Source organism: Equus caballus, chromosome 5 (genome assembly GCF_041296265.1).
Source record: "Equus caballus isolate H_3958 breed thoroughbred chromosome 5, TB-T2T, whole genome shotgun sequence".
NCBI lineage: Eukaryota > Metazoa > Chordata > Mammalia > Perissodactyla > Equidae > Equus > Equus caballus.
In genome coordinates this window covers 92,966,809-92,984,111 of record NC_091688.1, presented here as the reverse complement: position 1 = coordinate 92,984,111, position 17,303 = coordinate 92,966,809, and positions in this window count along the sequence as shown.

Here is a 17,303-nt window from a genome sequence, read left to right as displayed (position 1 = left end):
ATCAGGCAAGCAACCAAAAATTACCATCCATGGCATGGAGTTAAAAGCCATATCCAATTCCCACTGCCTATGTAGCCTGCTGTCTAATGACAGGTCCTCTGCTTTGCTTTTCTCTGGTTCTTTGAGCAACCACCAGTAGTGCAGCTCATTATCGGAACAAGGAGTAATAGCCCGTATTAATAAATCCAGCTTATTTGGGGGAGCTTGACAGACAGAATTTGTGGTGATAAAGCATCTGATTACAGATAAAGACCAAAGTGCAAGACTGCCCTGCTGTCCAGTCTCCTTTGTGGATGTGAAATTTAGTTCATTACCATTACCTCCTGGAATAACACTAATTTCACTCTGCAGAACATCAAATGGCAGCCCTGGTAACTCATCAGGGCATAGAGTTACTAATCAGCGATTGACATGATATTCGACCTGCCTTTTTAGTAACTGGCAACAGTTTCAGTTCAACAGCCATGGAAATAATAAAGTTTTGCAGAGGTGCACAAGAAAATCTATGGACCTTATAATCCCTTGCTTAGATTGTTGATATTCTAATATGTTTGTGAGATACTGATGCAAATTTCTACAAATTTTTTAGCATGAAAAGTTTGATTTCCTGCTCTATTTGGTTTCCTTTAGCAGCAAATCCCTCAAATATAGTCTATATAATAGCTAAGGACAAATAAAAAGATTGAATTGAGGACATGCACTGCCGTGGAGTTCGCTTTCTGCACCTCAAGCCAAGTAAGATCTTGGGATTTCCTTTCTCTCTTTCACTATTATTTGCTACTTCTTTTTCACCCAGCCCATGTGGAGTTCATTAGAATAATAACATCCTTGACTCCAATGCATCCAGAAATATGTACATGCAAGCAAACATATTCTGCCTGTTCAAATCCAATTATTTCTGGAATGGAAATCACAAACTACTAAACAATTTGTAATTCTGTTCATATGTTGAAATCAATAATCTTAGAAGTGTAGATTGCCAATATTGTCAGGTATAGAGACTAATCTTCATTTATTTAGTGAACATTTATTGAGGGTACATCTGGGGCAAGATTACTGCCGTTGTCCCCAGGTGGTGTCTTCCAGAACTGGTTTTACCCTGTAGTAGAAGAAACCTTTGAATTAAAAAAAAAAAGGCTCCTCTATCCACCTGATAAGGTCTAAGAGGTATATGCGATCTTGAGTTGATGACAAATTCTTTGACATCTTTTTCCTTCAAAAGAAAGTTTCCGCCAGGAATTCGCTGGCAAACACATCCCAAGCTTCCTGAGAAGTTATCACTCCTCACTACCACAAGGCAGCTACAAGCTGGAAACTACCAATTCTGCTAAAGTTCACCCCTCGCGAAGATCCCTCAATGTTTAGGGATGGGTAAGGATATCTATAATTTCCAGATCTGGGAGAGATTTATGGGAACATGGTGATGGTTGAGAAAGAAAGGGGATGTAGGAAGGAGAGGGCAGTGTTGCAGTTCATTGACTAAGAGAGAATCTTGCCCATTGGAAGAAAACAAAGGTGTTTTTATGTAAAGTGCCTAGCACTTACCTGGCACAGAGTAAATGCTCAGTATTAATACCACCAATACTCCTCTAATACTACTTCACTTTAACATGGCATTTTAAAGAACGCAAGTCGTGTTTACATGCATTGTCTTATTGGAAACTCACAAGACCATTTGGAGATAGGCTTTATTTCTTGTTTGAAAATACAGATTATCTGAGAGGTCAGACCTGTGTAGCCTGAGATCACACAGCTAGTACGTTTTAGAATCCATAACCGGCATCTTCTGATTCCAAGCCCCTCTCTCTCCTTTACAGCTCCGAGCTGCAAGTATTCAGTAACGCATACCCAGACACTTTCCGTCTTATTGACAACATTCTCTTCTCTGTGTCTTCCTACCTTCAAGGATCATTTATCATCTCCTTGTGTTTCCCTTGCTGCCTGCTTCTCTGTTCCCCCTGGTTCTCCGTTTGTAAAAGCGTTACATGCATAATGTTCATACATCCATGATGAAAAGTTCTTTATGCAGGATCTTGAGCTCTTCAAAGTTAAAGAAACCCTACCAAAAAGGCACATTTCACTCTGGGCCTGTTTCTATCTCTTTTGCTCAAATGCCAAACATGATTTGTGCTTTGCTTGTGAGATGGAAAGAAACAGCCGTGTGGCTATTATTGTGCATTACCATTCCAAGGTGTTGACTTTGTGCTTCACATTTTCCCTGTGTTCTTAACTTGATGCCCTATCTTGAATCTTTTATTTCACTCTAATCATTTTTTAAATTTGAAGTCTTCCTTTTTACTTTGGCAATTTCAGTTAGAACACTACATTTGAAAAAGCGTTCACAGAGAAACTGAAGGTTAAATCAGTTTTATTCTGTAAACAGTGCCTAAATTATCATCTCCTTCCCGTAACAACCCAATTAATACGTTAGAGTAAAGCTGCAAAGCCAAACACCCGGTGGAAAACGTAGAGCGAGGGCGACACCTTCTGGTGAGGGACAGACTGCATTTTGTCAACAGCAGCGAAAGCTACTTCAGACGATGGTCTTCCTGGATCCGTTTTATTCCGACAATCTATCTTTTGTGAATGCCTGGTATGTCTCAGGCTCAGTGACAGCCACTGGAACTACTGATGGGGCAAAGTATGATCCTTCCGTTCAAGAATCTAACCGCCTCCTGGGGAAGAAATATCTCTATCTACAGACCCATCTATAGAAAGATTACAATCAAGCGTGTCAGCGCTGTACTTGGATTGGGTACACGTAAGATGCCACAGAGGCAACTTACTCTCACACATCAGGAAGGGCTTCACAGAGGCAGTGATGCTGAAGTCTAGCAGGATGAGTAAATTTTGTGAGACAGTAACGTAGGTGGTAGGGCATGAGGAGGTGAAGGTGCCACACATGGGAAACCAAAGGAACAGCATGTACAGAAGTCTGAGAGGCCCCTATGTTTACTTAATGTTTACTTAAGAGGCCCCTATGACAGAACTTAAGTCTGCTGGGAGAATAGAGTGCATGGAGAGGGATGGGGCTAGGCAGATGGAGAGGGCCCCAAGCCAGAGGGCTTTCTGAGCTCAACTCAGAAGTGTGGGTTCTATGAGCTAGGCTTCAGGGACCCATTGGAAGAGGTAAGCATGACAGGGATCTGATCATATTTTCGCGTTAGAAAAATCACCCTGGCTGCAGTGTGAAGGGAGAGAGGAAGACTAGTTAAGGTCAGGGAGGTAAAGTAGGAAGCTGTCAAAAGAGCTCTTGAGACATAAGAGTTTGAACTGGGGCAGACAATCCAGGGATGTGCGGGGTAAAAAGTGTTTTAGGAAAAAGGGCATCATCCAATGTTAGAGCATGTTCGGATGCTCTGAGAAAGAACTCTGGGACTCTGAGAAAGAAGAAGGATTTTCAAAGTTACTTTATGCTTATTGTTACAAAGAAAGGGAACATTGTAAGAGAGAAAGCCCCACCTTTTAATGCAGATGTCTTCATTTTCTTTGTATGTGGTCTTAGGAAAAGAGTTAAATATTTCTCATCATAGGAGAGCATAATTGCTCCACAATCCAAGCATGCAATTTTACGAACTAAATTTGAAGACTTTCAAAAAATATTGATTGCACCTGAAAACGTTTTATGACTGCAATTTGGAAACAAGGGCCCGGAGACACCAATTTGTATCAACAGTGCTTAAGTACTCACATAAAAAACATACCCAAGGTCCTTGGGAAATTTGGATCACCATAATGTTTTTCAAAGGAAAGTCTGAAATTTTTAAATGAACAGCTCTAGTTATAAGTTGAGAAGTTAAATATAATGCAAAAGAAGCCATGATTTCCCTTGCTGTCGAAATAAATGTAAGGAATATATTGTCTCCATTGAGTATCAGACAAGGGCACACACTTATATTTATTTATTCAACAAATATTTACTGGATGTTTGTATGTATGAGCTACCATGAAAGATACAGTTATGAAAAATAATGCGAATCCTTTGCCTTCCATGAATAGACAGTTTGGTTTATTAAAAAATGTATATGTACATATACATGTATGTACAATATATTAAGTCTACACATATACATATATGTATGTGCACATATAACACTATATGTTACATCCCTTTAAACAATAGTCTCAAACCATGAGGTGTGAGGAAATATGTTAGGCATAAACAACTAAAAATCTCTTTTATTTAACATATTTGACCTGTGACAGCTGAAGAGAACAGATTAACTCATCTTTTTTAATGTAAAAACATATCCTTACAGGTTTAATGCATTATATTATACCATACCTTTAACAATCTATGTCATACACCTATGATATGCTATCCTTTCCTTAATGAGGCGCATTAAAATGAAACTTGTAGAAACTCAAAAAAAGAAGAAATCAGGCAACTGTTGAATTAACAACCCCAAATTATTGTGTGTTTATCTATATGCAGTCATGCATCACTTAATGATGGGGATACGTTCTGAAAAACACATCCTTAGGGAATTTCATCACTGTGTGAACATCACAGAGTGAACTTACACAAACCTAGATGGTATAGCCTCCTACACACCTAGGCTGTATGGTACTTACCTTATGGGACCACTGTTGTATATGTGGTCTGTTGTTGACTGATATGTCATTATGTGGCTCATGACTGCATGTATATATAGAGAGAGAGACACATATGTATGTGTATTTCTTTGGGTACTATATACAGAAGATATGCATTTTAAAAACTGTTTCACTTAATACGTTACATGGTTCCACAAGAATAATTATTATAGACAGTACAGTAGTCCCCCCTTATCCACAGAGGAATAATTTCCAAGACCCCCAGTGATTCCCTGAAACTGCAGATAGTACCGAATTCTATACATACAATGTTTTTTTGTATACATACATACCTATGATAAAGTTTAATGTATAAATTAGGGACAGTAAGAGGTTAACAAGGGTAACTTCTTTTTGGCAAATCCGAAATGCCAGCATCACTACTCGAACTTTGGGGCCATTTTTAAGTAAAATAAGTCTTACTTGAACACAAGCATTATGATATCGAGATAGTAGATCTGATCATTGAGGAGGCTGCTAAGTGACTAATGGGGGGCGGGGGGCCATGGGGCGGAGGGGCAGCATATACAGCGTGGATATGCTGGACAAAGGGTTGAGTTATGTCCCAGGCGGGATGGAGAGGGACGGCGCAAGATTTCATCATGTTACTCAGAACGATGTGCAATTTAAAACTTATGAATAGTTATTTCTGGAATTTTCCACTTAATATTTTCAGACTTTGGTTGACTGCAGGTAACTGAAACCATGGCAAGCAAAACCATGGATAAGGGCGGACTATTGTATTCTTTTCAAAGACAAAATAGGTATTGAATATATTAGAAGCAGCACAAGGAAAATCAAAATTCAAACATAAAGTGATTTACTGTTGCCAGGTAATGTGGTTACAACCACCACCTAGAACACGTGTCCCACAGTAACCAAACAGGTGAGCTGAGTTATTTTTATTAGAACACGTGTCCCGCAGTAACCAAACAGGTGAGCTGAGTTATTTTTACCTATAAAAATATTTGATTAGAAAATAAAAGTTATGTTTATTATGAAGTCTATTTCTGAATCATCTGCTTAATATCTACAACATGTATTTCAGATGCTAATTTAAATGTCATCAGGTGGCATTTATTCCTATTTTGGGATTTTACATCAAGGTGAATTTCAAGAACTAAAAAAACATAACTCCAAATTTCTTATAAAAACTAACTTTGGGGGCTGGCCCTGTGACAGAGTGGTTAAGTTCGTGCGCTCCGCTGCAGGCGGCCCCGTGCTTTGTTGGTTGGAATCCTGGGCGCGGACATGGCACTGCTCATCAAACCACGCTGAGGCGGCGTCCCACATGCCACAACTAGAAGGACCCACAACGAAGAACATACAACTATGTACCGGGGGGCTTTGGGGAGAAAAAGGAAAAAAATAAAATCTTAAAAAAAAAAAAAAACTAGCGTTGGCTACATAATCTTGATTTCTTTATCAGAATGTTCACCACATTCTGATCTACAAAATACTAAACCTCCACAAAGGTCAGATAAATAAGCAACACACTGCCAAATGTGCAAGGTGTTTTGGTCCTCTGTCAGGCCAGAGAGGGAATAACTGTCCATAACTGGCTTTCCCACAAACTTTTACATGTTTTACATGTAGCCAAGTGAATTCAAAATAAGAGATAACCCAACTTCTCTTTTGATGTTAATGAATGAAAGAAAGCTTTTAAAAAATCTATTGAAATCTGTGGACATATTTAGCCATTATAGGGAAGATGATTTTAAATTAAGCTTTGATTCATACAGCTGCACACATTTCTCTGTCAGTTTTACGGAAATGTTCAGTCAGTTTTCAATCAGATCACACACGTGTGTTTCCTCGAGATTTAGAGACGCAATCTATTTTATTATAAAATACATAAACCGTTGAATGAATGAATGACATCAGTTCAATGAGTGAGTTTGACTAGATTATACATTTCTTCTAACATAAGATTACACCAAAATCCCGTCATCTCTCACTGGATTATTGCATGGACTGCCAAGTGGTGTTTGTTGTCTATTCTCTATATAGCAGCCAGAGTGGTCTTATTAAAACTCAACTCAGATCATGTATTTCCTTGATTTCCTCTCGGAGCTGCCAGTGGTGGAGGGTGAGTGAACTATCCGGTGACTGGATGTCAGCAGCTATGGGGGCCTCCTTCTAGTCTGCCTCTTTGTATTGCAAATGCTAGAAAGCCAAGTTTTGTGATAAAATTAAGTTCTCTCAATTACACGCACCTGAGCCAGGTGTGAACGACAGAAGTTAAGTGGGGCCATCTTCCTGCCCCTTGGCCATTGCGTTGGTGAGCAGGATTATGGAGACCTTGGGTTTCCCTCCATCAGTGCTCTGAGGTAGGTCACAAACTCTTTGGTGGCAGGGTGGATGTGGTGTTGCCAGTGGTTTGCTAATCCCTGGATTGCAGTGAGTGGCCCTCCTAACTCGCCACCTCCCCGATGGAAGCAGAGATAGAACTCCTCCTAGCAGCCACTTCAAAGGCCTGTTCCAGGAGTCATTCCTGAGGTCCAGCCTACACCCTTTCCCTCTGTCCCTTCCCGTGATATTCAAGCACTTATTCCCCATACAAACTGCTTCTACTTTACACAGCTGAGTGTTTTTATCTCTGTATCCAAACTCTGATGGATACACTTTTCCATCTAACTCAGATTAAAAATCTAGATATTTCCACTGATCTTCAAGGCTCCTGGTTAACTTGCTGACGTCATCTTCCAGTACCCTCCCTCTCCCTTCTTCCACCCAGTCAGAGCCCCCTCATCTTCCTGACACACACCTGCACACTCCTTCCTTGGGGCGTTTGCACTTGCTCTTCCCTCTGCCCGGAAAGCTCTATGTCCAGATATCTGTCTGCATGACTGACTCCCTCATTTCCTTCAAGTCTCTTGTTCAAATATCACCTTCAGGGGTGCGGGGGGGTGTGGGGGGGGGGGTTCCCTGACCATGCTACACAGAACAGCAGCTACTCCCAACACTCTCTCACCCCTTACTCTGTTTTATTCCTTGTGGCTCTTACCGTCATTCAACATCCCATGTACTTACCTGTCTATCTGCTTATCACTGTCCCTCTCCACTAACATGCAAATGCTGTGAAACCAGCGTCTGTCACTGATGTATAACCTGCCTGTAGAACAATGCCCGGCTCAGAGCAGGTGCTTGACAAATATTTCTTAAATGAATGATGCTTATTTGCAGTATTTGTGAAAGTTTTTAGTCAGATGGGCAAGCTTGAGGTTTTCACACTTTACCAACCACTTGCTATGTGGCCGGTACTGTTCTCTACCTTACACGAGAACAAGGCCCACCAACCCATCCCTGGATAAACCACCAGAGCAGTGGGAGTCAGACAAGCCAACAGATAACTGTAGTCAATTAAACCTCAATACAGCTGGGAAAAAAATAGATAGTTATAATCCATTCATTCATTCACCATATATTTATTGAGCATTTAATAGAAGAGAGCTAAATTTTTCTCCTGCTTTCTATGTGTGAAGCATTATGCAAAGGCATAATAAGATTTATATTGTTATTCTATAATATATATTATTCTATATAAAATCCTATATAAATTCTATGATAATATATATTATTATTATATTGTTAGCATAGAGAAAAGCCATCTAACCTGTTAGTGGGGTCAGAACAGCCTTCCAAGTAGAAGTAACACCTAAGGTAAACCTTCAAACGTAATACGCTGGAGTTAGGCGAAGAATGGAGGGTGGGCGTGCTGGCCTGAGCGAATAGCATGTGTGAAGAAGCATCGTGATATTGTACTTCCCGTAAAAAAAGAAACGTGGATCTTCTGGGCCCCTGTTTTCATTTACAAAGTAGGTTAAATTTTGGCTCTCTGAATTAGTTATCGAAACACAGTAGAAAATACAAACACACACACCACATGATAAACAACGGCAAAATCAATTTAATGTGTGATATAACTCAATTATGCAATGCAGGTAATCAGCACGAAGGAATTACATATAAACACAGGATTGAGGATGACCTGCTATTCCAGATTTTAACAAAAGACATATGATTGTCTATAAACAACATTTTCCATTTATAGCTTATAATTAAATAACTTACGTGGCAATGAAATCATGTGCCAATTAAATAGAATTGCGAGCTTTAATAAAACAAGTTGAAAACAAGTGGAAGTTATTACGGAAGAGCATCAATTGCTTTCTTTCCTACTAAGTTGATTTGACATTTTAAAAATTAATATTGACCCAGTTATGCACTTTCTATATTTAGAATATAAGTTTAAGTGTTAGGCTGTTAAAAGTTTTTAAGGTAAAAATTAAATAAGGTTAAGAGGATTAGATGCTTGGTTTCATCCAAACAAAATAATAAAGAAAAATAAAATATTTTAATGGATTGGTTTTACTTCTATTTTTTTAAGGATTCCATTTTTTTTCTCTTAACCATCCAAAGTGAGGTTTTCTTGGAAGCAAGATGGCAGGTATCCAGAGCTGAGCTTTGACAGCACATAAAGCCAACTTTTCCTACTTGATCCAAATATCAAACTTCCAATTTACAGGTAATGTACAAACATGTTTACATGCCTCTGTGTGTTCTTCTGTGATGCAATTTAAACTTAAAATTAAATATATATACATAATATACATTATATATATACATACACACATATATATAATGTATATATAAATAACGTTATATATAAAAAATGTAAATACCTAAAAGTATATGTATATAAAACTTGAAATAGAACATTTTAGAGGTAGGAAAACCTAACCACCATTATAACCCTTCACTCCTCTGACACTCAGTGCCTGCCCTCTACTAACTCTGTGCTAGGTCTTAGTCCTCACCTCACGAGGCTTAAGGTCTAGTGCAAAAACGCTAAATTGAAAGATGAAAATATTCACTGCTCCTGATTAGCAACAGTGTATCAGACTCAGCTTCAGTCCTTCCATCTTCTTTCCTTCCTGTGGTTTCTAGCAATTCACTTCCACTCGTGGTTTGAGTGGCATCTGATGAATAGCTGCTCCCATATTCCACCCACCTTCCACGGGGAGAAAGCCTTGCTCCTCTTCTAAACACTGCACACAGGGACAGACACGGTCATCTTACAATTAATCAAATGGTTAATTTCCAAATGTATCTAGAGAAAGGGTAATAAATGGAGAATAAATGGCATGAACAGGAGTAGAGGCAGGAAAGTTCTGGGTTTGAAGGGCAAATCAGAAGAGAAGGCTCGGCAGCACGTGCTCCCTTTGATTTGCTAGAGCTTGCCCAGATGAAGTGAAGTGGCGAAAGTGAGGCTGCAAGTTGGAGGTTGATTATGGGTGTGATCCAGGTTAGTTTCATTGAGTGACTTTTGTAGGTTGGTGGTTCAAGGTAGTTGAGGGTTAGATTCTTTTTTTGCAAGGAAGATTAGCCCTGAGCCAATCTTCCTCTTTTTTTCCCTCCCCAACGCCCCAGTACATAGTCGTATAACCTAGTTGCAGGTCATTCTAGTTCCTCTATGTGGGATGCCTCCACAGCATGGCTTGAGAAGCAGTGTGCAGGTCTATGCTCAGGATCTGAACTGACACACCCCCGGCTGCTGAAGCAGAGCGTGCAAACTTAACCACTTGGCCGTGCTGCTGACCCCTGAGGGTTAGATTCTAGTGACCACCTAGGCTTGGTGGAAGGTGAAGGCTGGTGGACTGAGGAGCAATGAGGGATCAAAGGAACGGAAGGACTAGATGAAGTTGAAGAGCAGAAATACTTAAAATAAGGGAAAAGGTCTTTAAACTGGAAGCTGATCTCTCCCCTCTGTAATCACTTTAGAAAGGTGTGTTAACTGAAATTTCCCCGGGCCTCCTGATAGCAATAACAGAGATTCTGTCATTTCAGTGAGTCCAGTGTCCGGCTCAGGCCCTCCAGCTCTCTGAGAAATCTTTCCCAAGTATTTCTTGGGGACCTAGGCCGGTCTAAACCAAGTCTCCTTTCGCTGGGCCTGTGGCTCCAAGAACTGAGTACTGCTACTCTTCTTCTGGGCACACCAGTCCCCCGTCTGCCTCTGACCCTCCCCTGGGAAAAATGGGCACAGTGCTAGGACCCACCCCATTCCTTGGTAAAATCATATAGTGTTCTGAATTTTTACTTTTCAAATGCATTGTCCCTATATTTCCATGCAGAAATTAGGGTACATTCCACAAATCAGTGCATAATAAATATTTATTAATTTATTCAGTAAACATTTGCTAGTTCCTTCTGTGTGGGAGGCACAGAGATGGGTTTAGCAAATGACAGACAGAGTCCCTCCACTCAAGAAATTCACACCACTCTAGTGAGAGAAGCAGCCAAAGAAATAGTAAATTGCAATAGTGCAAGATGTGCTTGTTTGTTTGTGGGGTGTGTGTGTGTATGTGTGTGTGTGTGCATCCATCTTCTTCCAAAAAGAATTTAACACCCTTGGCAGGGTGGCAAGTGTTCAGATTTTCTCAAGGAGCAGAGAGGAAGGGCCATGTGGCCCTGCATGGCGTTCAGCACCTTCTTCCTCAGGCTGTGAATTTATGTGACTAATAACTCTTGCCAGTCTCATCTGACTGGTGCTGGGTGTTGTGTGTTTGGCATCTCACACTATTTAGGGTGGGGGATCCCTCCTTCAACACAGTGAGAAGGAGGTGATCGGAACAGTTGGGTTCGTTGAGTTTTGATAGATGAATAAGATTTAGGTAGGTGGAGAAATGGAGAAAAGCATGTCATACCAGAGATATAAAAGAGTACGATGTATTTAAGGAAGAACAATCAGCCTAGAAGGATAAGGGTGTTGTGAAGCACTGAGACAGGGCCTTTGTGCAAAGATAAGGAGTTAATGTTTTTTTCCTAAAACACATTAAGGGATTTTAATCAGACATTTTACAAAGATCACTCTGGCAGTGTGTGGCCAATGGATCTAAAGTAGGGCAAGGATAAAGGCGGAGCAGCCAGTGAGAATGCCATGACAGAAAGCCAAGAAGGAAGCAGCAAGGATTCAGACCAAGGCACTGGCAGTGAGGCAGGTTCTGTGGGTACAGAGACAATAGATGCCATGCAACCTATTGACCAACTGGATGCAGGCCTGCGGACACAGGAGAGGGAAGCCTTGAGAATGACTGCTGGACCTGGGTAACAAGGTACAAGTTGTCTTCATTCACTGAGATAGGAAATACAAGAGGAACAGGTTTGTAATTGGGAAGAATTCAATTCTGGACATATTGATTTTGAGAAGTTTGTGGAATATCCAAGTGTTGTTCAGTGGCTGGTCCTTAGAACAGGTTGGAGATGAACGTCTGAAAGCCCAAAGGTGATACTGATGCCTTGGTTCCAGCGCCAGTCACAGGGAACGTATACAGAACAAAGTCAAAAAATAAATCACACCAACATTTAAGATGCGAAAAGAAGAAGAGATCTTTGCAAAGGAAACTGAGAAGGGACCAGGGGCATCAGGAGAATGACACTATGGAAGTCAGGATGGGAAAGAAATGGAGGTGTTTATATTTTTAGGCAGATGATGAAGCTACAGAATTCAGGGTTTGCCTGATAAAGTTCATGAAGAGGCCACAGCAATGGGATTCAGAGAAAAGATAGAGAAATTATGCTGAATAAGTGGTGGTGGGGGTTGTCATCACTTCCAATGAAACAGAAGATAAAGACAAAAGGATGCAAATAAATTTGTAAGTGTGAATAGGGTTCATATTTTCTCCATTGTGGAAAAAATTCCAGATAAATTGCCCACCATTGGGTGGAGGAAAACTCTAGAAAACAATGTTCCTCATTTGATTAACCAGCAGGCTGACAATAAAGAGGCAAAGAATTCCAGCAACTTACGAGTTTTCATTTATGTGGAAACATCATTTGATAGACATAAAAGGGAACATAACCTGAGAAACACTTAGAAGCTATAGCAATAGGTCTATAAACAAAACTAATAACCAGCTAATAAACTTAAAACTACTCTAGGATGAAGGAAACTGCAAGACGTGTAAAAACGCAAATTACATGGATAATCTGTGAAGCAGAATTACGGTGTTAATTCCTAAGCAAAATAATATTTCACCAAATAATACATGGGTACGATTTTGTTAAAATGCATTTGTCACACCTACTAAAAGTGCCTTGATTAGAAGTGATGCTCACAATTGGATTTCAGATGTGATGCTGCAATCAAAATAAACATCCAAAACAAACTGATAAGCCCAAGTTCCTCTTGGGTTTTTTATTAACCATGAGTTAAATCTGAGGGTTCATTACGAGGGATGCAAACACAAAGTTTTCCCAGGATCAGATTGTTCACACCACCTGAAGAATGCTTTATATTTTTAAAACGAAATGGAATATTTTCTAAGGACAATTTATTATTTTTTTTAAAAAAAAGAATAAAATAAACAGTTATGATCCACTTAGTGCAAATTTAATACAAACACACTATAATTTTTTACAGAGCATGTCATAAGAATAAATCATAAATTATCAGCACTGGCAAGAAGTGAATTCTGAATGTTTCTGAATGTGCAGACATATAACTACAGAATATTCAAAGTAAGATATACATGTACTCAGAAATTTAATTGTCAGTCATTTTGCTTTTTGATATTAAACTCTTTAGATCCTACTATTTATTATTTAAGAAAGCATTTATCTTAAATGGAATTTAGCCATTGATTTTTCAGAAATGACTTTTCGTTAAAAAAATATTTGAAAATGCTGGGAACCTAACCCCACCACTAAGACAAAAAAATTTGATAAATATCTACCAGGTATCTCTTGAAATGCATAAGTAAACACAGACAATTATATAGAAGTGGAATTACATTATACATATTCTATATCTGTTCTTTAAATTTATATTCTTAATACTGTGCCTTGAACATCTTCCCATGTTAGTAACTATGGATATACATGATCATTATAGTAGCTACCTTGTATTACCTTGTAGGAATGAATTAGCTTGTTAATCACTCAACTGATGGACAGTCAGGTTGCTTCCAATGCTGTAGGATGATAAGCAACGCTGCAGTGAAAACAATCTTGACACATGTCTACAGACATGTCTATCTCTTTAGAATAAATTCCTGTAGTGAAGTTAATGGGTCAAGGGGGATCCCCATTTTAAACTTATAGACATTGCCTATCTGCTCTCCAGAACAGAAACAATTTTGTATTCCCTTCAATAGTCCATGGGTGTCCCTTTCTTGTATTACTAGTGAGGTTGAATAACTCTTTCCAAAAGTTTGCTGGCTGTATGTATCTATTCTTTTATGGATTATCTACTCATGTCCATTTCTCTTGTGAGGCGTTCATCATTTACTAATTAATTTGAAGAATTCTTTTTTTTTTAAGATCATTAATCTTTATTATTGGAGATCTTTTTCTACTTTGCCTACTTTGCTCTTTCTTTTATAGTTCGGGCTTTTGATTAATGGTCTAAGAGGCTTTTCACCTCTCAAGATTATAAAAACTATTCTACCATGTCTGTGTTTTATATGACTTTTTATATTTAAATTTTTGAACCATCTAAAAGTCTTCTGTTTTTATATGTGAAGTCAGATTCTAGTTTTATTTCTTTTTCCCAAATGGGTAGCCAGTTCTCTTATTGAATAGCCTTTTTCCTCACTGAAAAGCCATTTTTATCACACACAGAGTGAGAAGTCTTTCTAGACTCTATTTGGTTCCACTGATCTAGTCACTTTCGGACTAGTGTGACTCCACTTCAGCAACTCTAACTCGGGAAAGATTTTCATATCTGCTGGGACTCGTTCCAGCTCATTTGTTTTCCTGAATTTTTCTGGTTATTTGCCCCTTTTTCACACAAAAAAACTTTGGAAACATTTTTAAAGGTTCCTAAATAGTCCCACTGAGATTTTGTTATGAATTACTTTGAATTTCTAGAGTTTGAAGGGAAAATCTTTACATGAATCTGACCAAGAATTCTTTCTCTGAATATTCCTCTGTGTCCCCTGGAGAGTTTTACAGTTTTCTTTTTAAGGGTCTTGTACATTTCTTGTAAATTTGGTCACTTTTATTTCACTGCATTTTAAATTAGTAATAGTACTGTGAACAACAGCTTTTTCCATTATATTTTCTAATCGATCAACTGGCTTATATTAATTTTTGTATGTTTATTATGCAATTGGCTACCTTTCCAAACTCATTAATAGTTTTTCCATTTGTTCTCTTGCATTCTCAGGTTTTGAATAACATAATTGTAAATAATGATTCTTCTGTATGCTCCCTGCCAATATCTAATTATGTAAAATTTTAAAGGCTATGTCTTATTACTAGTAGTTTTCATTAATTTTGCATACACATAATAAAAACTATCAGTAAATAAACTTAGCTCTTTTGGTTAGTTCAGGAAAGTTTTCTTTAATTATTACTTCTTTCATTTTTTTTGTTTTTTAGGGGAAAACCCATAATTCAAAGGTCGCATTTTCATTTCTTTTTTGTCTGCTCTATCTTATTTTTTTCTCATCCCTCTTCTCTAGATTTTTGGAGAGTGCCCATATGACCCTGAAATTTTCCGTAGTGTCAGTTATGCTGATTTGTACGCCCACGGGAATTTGCATTTGGGTTTCCTTTTATTTTTTGTATATTTCAGGATGATCCCCTTTCATTCCTCCTGTTTATCTCAACTTATCCTTTCTTTACAACTAATAAAAATGAAAGATTATTTACATACTTCTTTGTACAAGTGAGTGCGAAGTACTTCACAGACATTAGCTTGCCTACGTTCTGCAAACTCTGAGGTAGATATCACTCCCATGTTAAATGTGAGGAAATCAAAAGCCAAAATGACTGGATAATCTGCCCCAGACCCCACAGCTGGTCAGCAGTAGAGCCAGGATTTAAAGCCAGGTCTTCTGCCTCCATTACCCAAGCTCTTAACCCCACCAGGGGGTTTCATGTGCCCTTGGGCCTCCTCCCTGCTCACAAGGGAGCTCAGTTCCTTTCGGATCTATACCTGGAGTGAGGTGGCCTCATAAGGACCTTGTGTCACTATCTGGCTGCTGGGCTGAGGCATGAGCATCTTCTGCTCCAATTCTTAGATCATCTGGCTTTGCTGGAGCCAGACAAATGTTCTTTGTTCAACTGTTGTACACTCCCCAGCATTTGCTACAATCCAGGGATCCTCCACTCTCCGCCCTTCTACAAGGTTTTCTTCGTGGTGACTGAATATCCAAGGCTGCAACGTCCCCTCCCTCCTGAATCTGCAGTGGTGCCAAAAGTTGAAATCGATCGTCTCTAAAATGCAGGCAAAAGCAAGGAGCTGAGGGATGCTGAGGGGTGGGCACAGACCTCAACTCTAGCTAGCTCAGATGGTGGCTGGGCAATAAGGGCTTGATTTTCCAGGCAGTGCAGCTCCTTTGACCCGAGTTAGAGGCAGTGTCTGAGTTATGGCTTTTCCCTACCTACTCTGCAGTTAATTTGGGTCAATGTATTCAGTGATTGACTCTGGAGTTAGCATAAATTCCGAGTGGATTTTGGCAGAGTTTCCGTTTATCTTTAGTTTCTAGTACTATTTCAGTTTCTGTGGGTATTTTTACATGAAGCTGGGAAAGGACAATCAGGGACCACTAATCCCCGGCCATGTTTAACACACATTTAATGAGCATCTATATCATATGATGGGTTTGGGATTTAGACTCACTTGAAAAGAACATATATAGACTGTCTGCATCAGTACTCAGTGCTCACTGACACAGACCAAAGAGAGTCTAGATTTCTTTCTGCGATGTAACATTTCCTAGGCTCTTTCCGTGGACGTAGGAAGTTCTCCCAATATGAGCTATTCCTAAAGCCCTATCGATTAGTAAAATTTTCTTACAATTTTCAAACGACTTTTAAAAAAAAAAAATCACTGTACTAAAAAGCGGTAGTGTTGAAATAAAATTAAGCATTGAGCTGGGTGTTTTCCTGTCTGAGACGCAGTTGAGACAGCTGAGAGCCAGGTCAAAGTGACCTGAGAGGTTGTTCTGTTCCTGAGAGTTATCTTGTGCAGAAAAAAAGCTCTTCATACCGTAAATTATGGATGCCCCTTGGCACACAGAGAATTTCTTGCCTCAATAAAGCCGAGCTAAGGACATTATAAAATGCTATTTGATTTTTTTTCCCCCTTTTGGATGCATCCAGATTATTTTGTTCTTTCATGGCCAAAGCTACTATGGAGAAAGGGAGATAACAAATGCATCAAAAATATTAAATGTGGGAGCCAGCCTGGTGGTATAATGGTTAAGTTCGTGCACTCCACTTCACTGGCCCACGGTTCGCGGGTTTGGATCCTGGTTGCAGACCTACATACCGCTTATCAAGTCACGCTGTGGTGGTCTCCCACATATAAAGTAGAAGGGCCCCTCATTGTCTCCCTGTGTCACCCTCTTGTGATGGTTAGTTTTCTTTGTCAACATAATGTCATCATGTTTTGTTTACAAAGGGTCACCACCAGTTGACTTTAAAAAGATGATCCTCAGTAATGCAGGTGGGCCTCATTCAATCAGTTGAAAGCCTTAAGAGCAAAACCTGAGATTTCCTAGAGAAAGAATTCTGCCTTAATACTGCAATATAGAAACCCTGCTGGCCTGCCCCATAGGTTTGGGCTTGTCAGCCCCCATAACTGCATGAGGAAACTCTTAGAAATAAATCTCTTTATACATACACATGTATGTATAATGCACATGTGTGTATAGATATATACATTCATGCACCGCATAATGATGTTTCAGTCAATG